This window comes from Populus euphratica, unplaced genomic scaffold (assembly GCF_000495115.2).
Source record: "Populus euphratica unplaced genomic scaffold, PopEup_1.0 scaffold31.1, whole genome shotgun sequence".
NCBI classification, from domain to species: domain Eukaryota; kingdom Viridiplantae; phylum Streptophyta; class Magnoliopsida; order Malpighiales; family Salicaceae; genus Populus; species Populus euphratica.
The window spans coordinates 304160-314266 of record NW_011499850.1 but is presented as its reverse complement, the minus strand read 5'-3'; positions in this window follow the sequence as shown (position 1 = coordinate 314266).

The window sequence follows — 10107 nt, the reverse complement described above, 5'->3', positions numbered from 1 at the left end:
TTTTTTTTTTTTTTTTGGGGGGGGGGGGGTCCCTGCACTATTTTCCTTGACCAACATATACAAGAAACACTTGCAGTCCTTTTATTGACCCGTTATTCGATCTACGTTAAAAAAAAAAATTACAAAAAATGATATTTGAGAAAGTTGCTATTATTTTTTTGGTTTGTTAGGAGGCTCGTTGGATATTGAGCTCCATAATAGAAGATAGCGATTCTGTATTATATAATTATCAAATCAAATATAGTTATTAGAACTCGAACCTGCTTCATTGAAGAAAGTCATCGACCGACGTTAGACTATATCTTCCTGCACGAAATGTGTTATTATTTTGGTAAGTTATTGAAGAGTTGAGCCACTAAAGTTGTTGTTGTGGTCCCTCTTTTATTTCCATCTTAATTGATCATTAACAGAAACACTACTGGCTAGAATTTATAATTTATTAACAAAATTTAAATATTTATAAGCTCAAATATAGTTAATTTTCAATAAAGGCACTAGAGGAGGAGAAGGTGTATTTTCGCCTAGATCATGGATGAATGAGATGTAGCAGATATACCATTCATTTATAATTTTATCTTCGGTACTAATAGGTAGAGTTCAACCGTCTTAACACTGAATCGTTCATAATCAGTAGATGAGTTGTTTGATCTATAACTTGTTGGTTTAAAATCGCTTTGAACTTCGAAGTTTGAGTGCTTCGAAGCATGTCCATCAGAAAAACATAGACTCTTAAACCATTAATAAACAAGTAAATGTGCATTATTGCCTAAGGCTTAGCTGACTTTAGACTTTGTGACACGTAACTCATCATAAAACAACTTTATATTTTTGCTATGATAAAATAAAGATATATTCATTTTAGCCTTGATATTGTCATTTATCTTCCCTTTCACGTCCATAACCATGTTAAAAATATTTTCAAACATGTTTTTTTTAATATGTATGAAATCAAGATTATGTCGTAGGATATTGGTCTTCCAATAAGGAAGTTTTCAAAAAATACTTTATTTTACCGAATTATGGGTCAAACCAAAATTAGAAAACCTTTGCTTACCGGATTGAAAACTAAACATAATGTCATCATACTACGACACCAAATCATACAATTTTTCACCCAAAAATAGCAACGATGTAATATCTATTTCAACTTTGCCAATAAAAAAGTCAGTTTTGCTCTTTCTAAACTTGTGATCTATTAGCAAAAACTATATGTGATAATAAAAAAGAAAAAGATGTTTTACCATCATTTATTAATATGCAAGCCTTGTTATTTTTCATACAGTATAGATATATTAATTTTCATTATGTGTTGTATTGAAAATTATTCATACTCAAGAAAATCATTGATTGTCCACATCAAAGCTGTCTTCATTTGAAAATTTTGTTTTCTCGATACATCATGTCAAATCCATGGATGACCACAACTCATTAGTCAATGGATGAAGACAAACATCAATATTTCACCTCGAACTATTAAGATTGAGTATAATCATAGATAAAAATATGAACTCCGGCCTTATACACTTTACCGGTGGTAAATTGTAAATTGTAAGTATTATCGGCCAACAAAAATAATGAGTGGAAAATTATTCGAATATATTGAATCTGTTTGTACATAACCCAAGATGCATGTTCTTTGATTCCACTAAAAAAACAAGGATGCACTTTATTAAAATATTTTCAGACTTTACCATCGAAAGGGTGCACCATCACTCCATTCACCAAATCATATGAGTGATATCATGTCATGTGTCTAGCAATTTTTGATGACATGAATAACCTTTGTATCTATGTGTGATAGGGAAGTATCTATATTTTCTATGTATAACAAGAGTTTTTCCCTTACTTGTTTTAGGTTTATAACAAGTATGCCCACATATTCTGCAACTTATGCACATTGCTAGAACTAAAAGTTGACCCAACTATCCTTTCTCATTATAGTTTTATGAGGAAGATATGGTTCTTCATGTACAAACAAACACGAGTATCTCTTTATGAATCCTTTTTTGTAGAAGATGCATTGTTACAACATTTGAATAGAGAAATATTTTTTTTTTACACTTCTTACATAGATATCTAATACCACGTTCATTTATATTTATTGGATTAGATAATGTATAATTAATAAAAACCTAAACCCCATTACAATAATACATCCTACAAAACCTTTCAGGTAAATCTCGATATATTCATGAACGATTATACATTACTTATGTCAAACCTATATAGAATATTGATGACAACATGTATAATTACTTAATTACATAAACTAAATAAATAACATAAAATTAATTTAACTCAAACTTATTCAAATTATTTTAATAATAAAACTAATTCATTATGAATTATCTAGATAAATTCAAAATTTTATATATATACTAAAAATTTCAACTTAACAATAAAATTTTAAAAAAATAAGCACATTAAATAAGCCATTATTTATTTCATCTCAAAACATCTAGGTCACAAATTTTAGAAAACTCAAACAAATTCTAACACGTACAAACTATATATTCATACAATAAATTTCTATGGGAAAAAGCTATAAAACAAGTAAATACCCAAAAAATACATATACTACAAAAATATATAATAAAAATTAAAATTCAATTCAAATAAAAAAAGTAGATAGTTTTACTTATTTAAAGTAAAAAATCCTCAATAAACTTGAAACCATAATAGAGATGCTGACAAATTAAGTATTAGGATGGCTGAATTTTTAGTGAGAGTTGATTTGTGTTAAAATTGAAAGGGTGTGGTGTTTGTTATGAGAAAAATAGAGAAGTGTTGTTGTAATGTTTTAAATTAAATATTATAAAAAGATTTAGTGATGAATTTAAATATATTAAATAATTTTGTTTGTAAAAATAATATATCATTGAATTTTTTTAATATTTTTCTTTTTTTTAATTATAATTATCTCAATATATTAAAAGAATACTTTCATCGTGTTTACCCATAATTATTGCAAGGGCATGGGCATATTCAATTGAAAAAATTTACCATAAAAGTCAATATGAATTGCGTGAAGTCCAAGAAAGAGTTGATGAAAACTGCTAGCGAAATTCCAGGTCTCTGTCTAGCTATCACTTACAGCAAAACCGTGTGTGTGTGTGTATCTTTACAGCACTCTTTCTTTACATTTCTTTTTAGGTGCTAGGTATTTCATGTTTTTTGGTGGATTAGGCCACACCTAGATTTGAACCGAGAAAAAAGGATTTGCAGTCCCTCACCTTACTGCTCGGCCATGTCGCTGTGTGCGCCTGTATGTCTATATATATATATTTCAAAAAAACAATTGAATTAATAATATATATTTGTTTACATCCGAATATATTGATTGTCTGCTCTATGATTGAGTTGCATAGTTTTCAAGGAGCATAGATGATGAAGAATTTGAGATTTGTATAACAGATTTTTAGTTCGAGTCGAAACATGTATTTTTTATAAAAATCTAGAATAATCGAGATTTTATTTATTTATCTGAACTCATAAAATATATTTTCTAAAATATAAGGTTTTCTCAAATTAAAAAACAAAAAAAGATTGGGCATAAGAAAAAGATTGTGTATCCATAAAATAAAATAAATTGCAGTGAGTTTGGTATGATCAGGGGACGTTTGCTCCATTTTCTATAACATTATGTAATTAATCAAGTAGTTCTTCCGTTACTGTTACATGATAGATATTGTGTATCCCTAAAATTGTACTTTGTTAGTTTGGTAGTAATTTTAATTATGGAATATTTCATTTATTTTCTTAAAATTGTTATTTGATTATTCTTATTCTTATTCTTATTTTTATTCTGTTTTCTTTTTCTTTTTCTTTTTCTTTTTCTTTTTCTTTTTGCCTTTTCATGTGGCATTTTCTATTCAAACTAAATGAAGAGATTTCTTATACATAAAGGGGCAGAAAGATGGTATGAAACAAGAAAGATTCTACAAGCAAGACAAATTAAGATAACAACATCAGTAAAATAATTAATATTTTTCTCTTTTTTTTGTTAAAATATCATTTTATTCATTCTACTACATACACACTTTTATAGATAGATAAGTATTTGATTATTATTTTAGTAAAAAACAGAACACAGATTGTTAAATTAGAGAGGATTATAAGAATTTATTTTATTTTAAAAGGACAGAACTCCACTTCAAAATAAAATTTATTTTTATATTTTTATTTTAATTCCTTCAATGAGATATGTTTTTATTCATTTTCTTGGGAAATTTTCAATAAGCAATAAGCAAGCATGCCCTAGGTCAACTCTCACTAGCGATCGATTTCTCAATACCGAAACCATTTTATCTTCCAATTTCCTCAGAATTAGAGTTGCAAATCTTTTTAAAAAATATTTTTCTTCATTTTAATTAATTAATAGCACTATCAGTCAATTTAAGTTATGTTTTTTTAATTCTATAGGAATTGTCTGGTAACTTACATCCTACCTACCAGATTGTACCGTCGCACCTAGCTAATTTACACAATTTGACTTAATTAATTTTGTAATCAGAATCCTAGTATACTTGTCTTGCGTAATTTTATTTGACCACTACAAGTATAAGACAGAAAATCTGCAATTACGTAGGTATTAAAAATCTAATGGAAAACAAGCTTCTGTTTTTGCAACAAAACCAGTTGATTTTGTCGTAGTTTCAAGTTCCGAACTAACTTGTGTCTATCCTGTCACTCCCTAGCTATAAATATTTAAAAACGAGGCCACTATATCGAGGTGGCTTCCGGGCATCTTTCTTAATGGAAAAACAGCACGCTGTTGCCTTGTTTTGCATGGAAGATTCAGTACTTCTCAACGAAATACATATATATATATAACCAAAATCTCACCTAATACTTATAGAAATGCTTCCATTTGCAAGTAATCAATCACATGTCGATCGTGAATCCTAATTAAGTGAGTGTGTGTGTGTGTGTGTGTGTGTGTATACACACACACATATATATATTATAAAGATCCATCATCAACAAGCGCTCAACTACCTAGAGCCCCAATAAATAATTAAAGATACAACTCGTAGGCTCCAGCCAAAAAATGACTTTTCTTTTGTACTTTCCTTAAACTAGGATTTTCCTCATACTTTTGAAGATAAACTATACGTACGTACCAATGTCCCACAGATTGGTTCTATTCAAAAAGATGTTCTCCAATTAACAACAAGAAAAAAGTTAATGTATTGGTTTGTCATGGAACTAGTTGATCAGCGCATTTCAAGAGTTAATGGGAGAAATCAAAAACCAAAACTAAGCTCTAAGATAATTCGAGGCAAGTATACAATGAAAAAACGTTTTGAAACGGTCCATGCTCCATGTATATAGCAGTTCATCAACGTTCATTTTCTCAATGAAGGGACGGGGAAAGGTAGCCGAAGTGGCGGCCACCGGGGATTCTCTGGCCCCCTTGTGGAATGGGCCAATGGTCAACCAGTAGATATATACATAATGTTCATATTCTTTTCAAAAGAGTTTCTCAAGCCTATTGGAGGAAGGAGGATGGGGGGTGGAGCCTAAAGTCAAATGGTGTTTGGAGAAGACTATCTTTTTTATTTTAAACTGATATTGAGCTATGGCCAGCTTAAGGTTTATAAAAGGCTACATTTGCACCCACTCATGGCTATGAGTTCAATACTTACATGAGCAACCTTGATCTCCAGCAACCATGAAGGTATTGAATCATCATATTGGCAATGGCTTCTGCATGCCTATCTTTATATATCTAGCTACCACATTCTATAGACAGAAAACCCTCACACTTGCTACATTTGCCACGTTAATCTTTTTTTTTTTTTTTGCTCTTAACAATCATGCAGAAAACAGTGCTAAAAGTCAATATCAATTGCATGAAATGCCAGACGGAGGTGCTGAAAACCGTTGCCAAGCTTGAAGGTGACTATATATGATAATTTTTATCTAAATTAGACCGTTCTCTCTTCACCTTGCAATTAAATTTTTTTAAAATCTAGATTTATTTTGTATATTTTTTTTATGCATTAACGTTATTAATTGTATCGATTTTGGCTTAACTATTTGTCTAGTTTCAATTTGACTCGCAAACAATTTTCTGTATCATTTTTATCTATAAACGATTTTGATTTCTCAATTAGAGCTTTCTCTTGGGATTCATGACAGAAAATATTAAGTTCTCCAAAATTGCAAGATGTAGAAAATATTGTAACTGTAGTTATGTCTATAAGTTGTTTTTGAGCTTGTAACAGGCATTGATGAGATAGCAGTTGATATTGCGAAGGGAACACTAACTGTAATTGGAGTTGTGGACCCAGTTCTGGTGGCTAAAAAGCTCAGAAAATCTGGAAAAATGGCAGAAGTAGTTAGTGTTGGGCCGCCTAAGAAAGAGCCAGACGATAAAAAAGTAGATTATACAACAGATGGCTTCCCCAGTTGTTGCAAGGAATGTGAGCTTGTTGCCATTGGCTTTCTCCCCCATTATCAGGCTCAGATTTGCTCCATTCTTTGAAGAAACGCAGCCCTTCAGCTGATATATATTATGCGATATTCTAATAAACTCTGCATCTTATATTTTCAAGATCATATTGACTTGTATTTGCTAATGTCGAAACAACGATCTAGTTGTCTGACTTCCTCGTTTTGCAGCAAGCATGTTGCTTGTTGAGAATGTACTAAGAAACATACTCATTGCCTATCATGACCCAATTTCTAAATTCATTATCGGTATATAGGTAAGTTTTTTCTCTAATATTTTATATTTATACAAATCCAAACTTATATATAAATTTATTACTAAAATAAATCAATCAAAGTTCAATACAATAGTAACAACAAAACTAACTTCATAATAATTAAATTGTTCTAATACAATATTTAATATAAATTTATAATTATGGAGCACTAACTAGATATAAAAAAAAAAAGATACAAATTACAACCAAAATAGCAAGTTATGAAGGTCCAACAAAAGTGACTTACTATCAAACTATACGCCTGAAAAAAATAAATCATAAGAGGGTGAGTTCAACAACTCAATAAGTAAATAACGTTCAATATAAACACATGAGATAATATATATAGCTCTAAGTTCTTATAGAAAGGTTTTTCAAATAGAAAATAACAAGAATATCATAAGATAAAACTTGTCAAAAAAATCAAAATACAATAAGCATGAGGCTCCATATAATGGGATGATCAATTCACATAGGTTAGTGACTCCTCCGACCAACTAAGGTTAAAATACGATGTGCACAAACACCAACACTACCCTGTTAGCATGCATATTTTGACTAGCGCATTATAAGTTCATAATCATAATCAAATAGACATGTTCAAATCTTAAGGCTCAACTCATGACATCAATCAAATAAGGAGTTATCAATTTAAAAGTTAATTCAAAATATATACTAGTTCATATCAACAATTCAGATTCAATAATTGATCATATTTTATCATAATAAGAATAATAATTAACATATATGTTATTAAGAAACATGATTCAATTCATATTAACAAATCAAATATTTATAATATTTATCATCCATATGAAAAATTATTCACTTATCTAACTCGATAGCAAACGACATTCAAAAGCAAATATTGAAGGAGATCTTACTAATGTCTCGCCAGTATAATATCAGGATTATCTAAATACAAAGAAAATGTATTCAAAAATAGCTCAAAAGAATATACAACATATTTAATACACTTAACTAATAGTCTATTTCATATATAATCTTATATGTTTTTAAACTAAACTAATCATTTTTTCTAAAAATCTAAAAGATAATATATAATAATAAAAATGATAAGACTTGATAATAATTCACTATATAACCCTCAATTATTCATCAAAGCAATCTGAAAAATCTAATATTACAACTAGTGACCAATCTAAAATTTATCATATTTCTAAAGGTCAAATTATAACTTTATTAAATTGAAGGACCAACTAAAAATATCATAAATTCATGAATATAGTGGAATTATATCCATAATTCATCCTTATTTCTGTCCAGAATCTCTAATTATGCTCCAGGGACCATTCTGGATTTAAAAAAAAAATTAGGGTCAAATTGTATTTTTTGTCAAATGGAAGAACCAAATTGAAAATGTTAAAAATTTATAATTATACTGGGATTCTCCCTATAATTCATCTTTTATTCTGTCCAAAATCTCAGAATATGCTTTAGAGATAATCTATAATTTTTTCAAAGTTTAGGGATTAAACTGTAATTTTCAGAAATTGAGAGACCAAACTGAAATTTTATCATCTTCAACCTCAAACCCAAAATTTCAATACTGTTCTTTCAAGATTTCTATTTTAAAATTCATAATTTACTCAAAATCATCATCTTTACCTACAATCTTCCATAATCAACTAAATAATTTGTTATCAATAACAATCAACCCATAACATTCAAATTATTTTATCAATATATATTTATATATTTATAAATCTAAATCTTGTCTTTAAACTTATTTTCTCAAAATCTCTTACTTTTCCCTTATTTTTCCCTCTTTTCTTTTCTTTTTCTTCTTCCTCCCTTCTCTCTCATGGTTCTCTCTCTAGAACACAAATTTTTCTTCTTTTTTTTTCTATTTATATTTATTAATTATTATTCAATTATCACAATGCCGTTTATTTAATTACTTATTTCTAAGCCTCCACGGACTTGATTGCTTTTTCCTAATTTATTTTCAAAACATCACACATATTCACTGCCCATTGCACCATCAGTGCATGGCAGGTTCATTTTATTCCTTTTCTTCTCAGGTCTTGAAGGTAAGAGTTTTTTCGGTGTTGTGTTCTCATGTCAAAACTAAGTGAGTGTGTTCATGTTCAAACTCGGTTGACCGCAAAAATCAACATTTTTTTATGTATTTTGCGAGGCTAACCGTTATTTGAAATGCGATTGATACCGTAGACAGACTAATCCTAAATCTCGAGTCTAATTAAGATAAGGATTGATGTATTCGCAATAAAACATCTTTCTTCCCGTCTCTTCCAACATTCCAATCTCAATCAGGATCACAATGTGAGAAGCAAACCTATTTATCAATGAATCCGGCATCTAAAACCTAACGAATCTAATTATTTTATTAAAAGCATCATCATATGTAAAGAAGGCAGCTACCCCTTGATTTTCCTGTTATTCGTGATCTTGTTAATTCACTTCCTTCACTACCCTGTGGTGTCATCAAATAAGATTGTGTGTGGTTAAATTTATGATCATGCTGTGTGTGTTTTGCAATGTAATTAAATAAGCATAATGATTTTCTCGTTGGGCTTCCTTTACTTTCTTTAATGTAAAGACGTATATATATAGAGAGAGAGATGATCAGAGCCGCCTCCTCCTCCTCTAGGACGGCTAATAATAATAATACTCATAAACAGGTGGTGGTTTTGAGCTCAAGCAAAAGGCGCATCTTGCATTGAACAAGCTTGCTGATGGAGATACTTGTCACCTTGGTGTTGATGAGCTTCAAAAACTGGCTCAATGTTTAACCCCATTAGGGTTTGCCCCGTTCCTTTCTTGTATTTTGGACACGGACAAGGAGGAGGAGCAGAAGAAGAGTACGGTGGGTGTTAGGTTGATAGTTACATTTATGAGTTTTCAGAGGGCTTAGTGAGCCACCCGATTTGAGTAAGATGGTCTGATACCCCCGAACCTTCAGAAAACGGATCTTTTATAAAAGGTTTCGTGTCCATGCTAATTCACTTGAAGTATTAAAATGGATGTTATGAAATTATGAACTGTTCAGTTTTCTTCGCCTTTGCAAATCTAAATGCTTCTTAATTCGAATGATTAATGAATGTTTGATTAGTCAGAGCAATGTAATAAGATGAGATATTGATGTAGCTAGGCTAGTAGACACAGGTAATTCTGAGTATTCGAGTGATGATCGTGTCTGGTTTAGAACATGACGAAGATAGAATATCTCAGGTTCTATGCAAGAGGGGAGACGTTCTGATTCAGTTATATCTAGACTTAAGAAGCAGAATCGAAAGTGTTTCTTCTCCCAGAGTTTCAGCATACCCTCCCAGGCCATCTGCAGATATTCACAATATAAAACCTTCACTGCTTTCTACAAAGAATTCTGAAATATGGGAGGAAAACCATT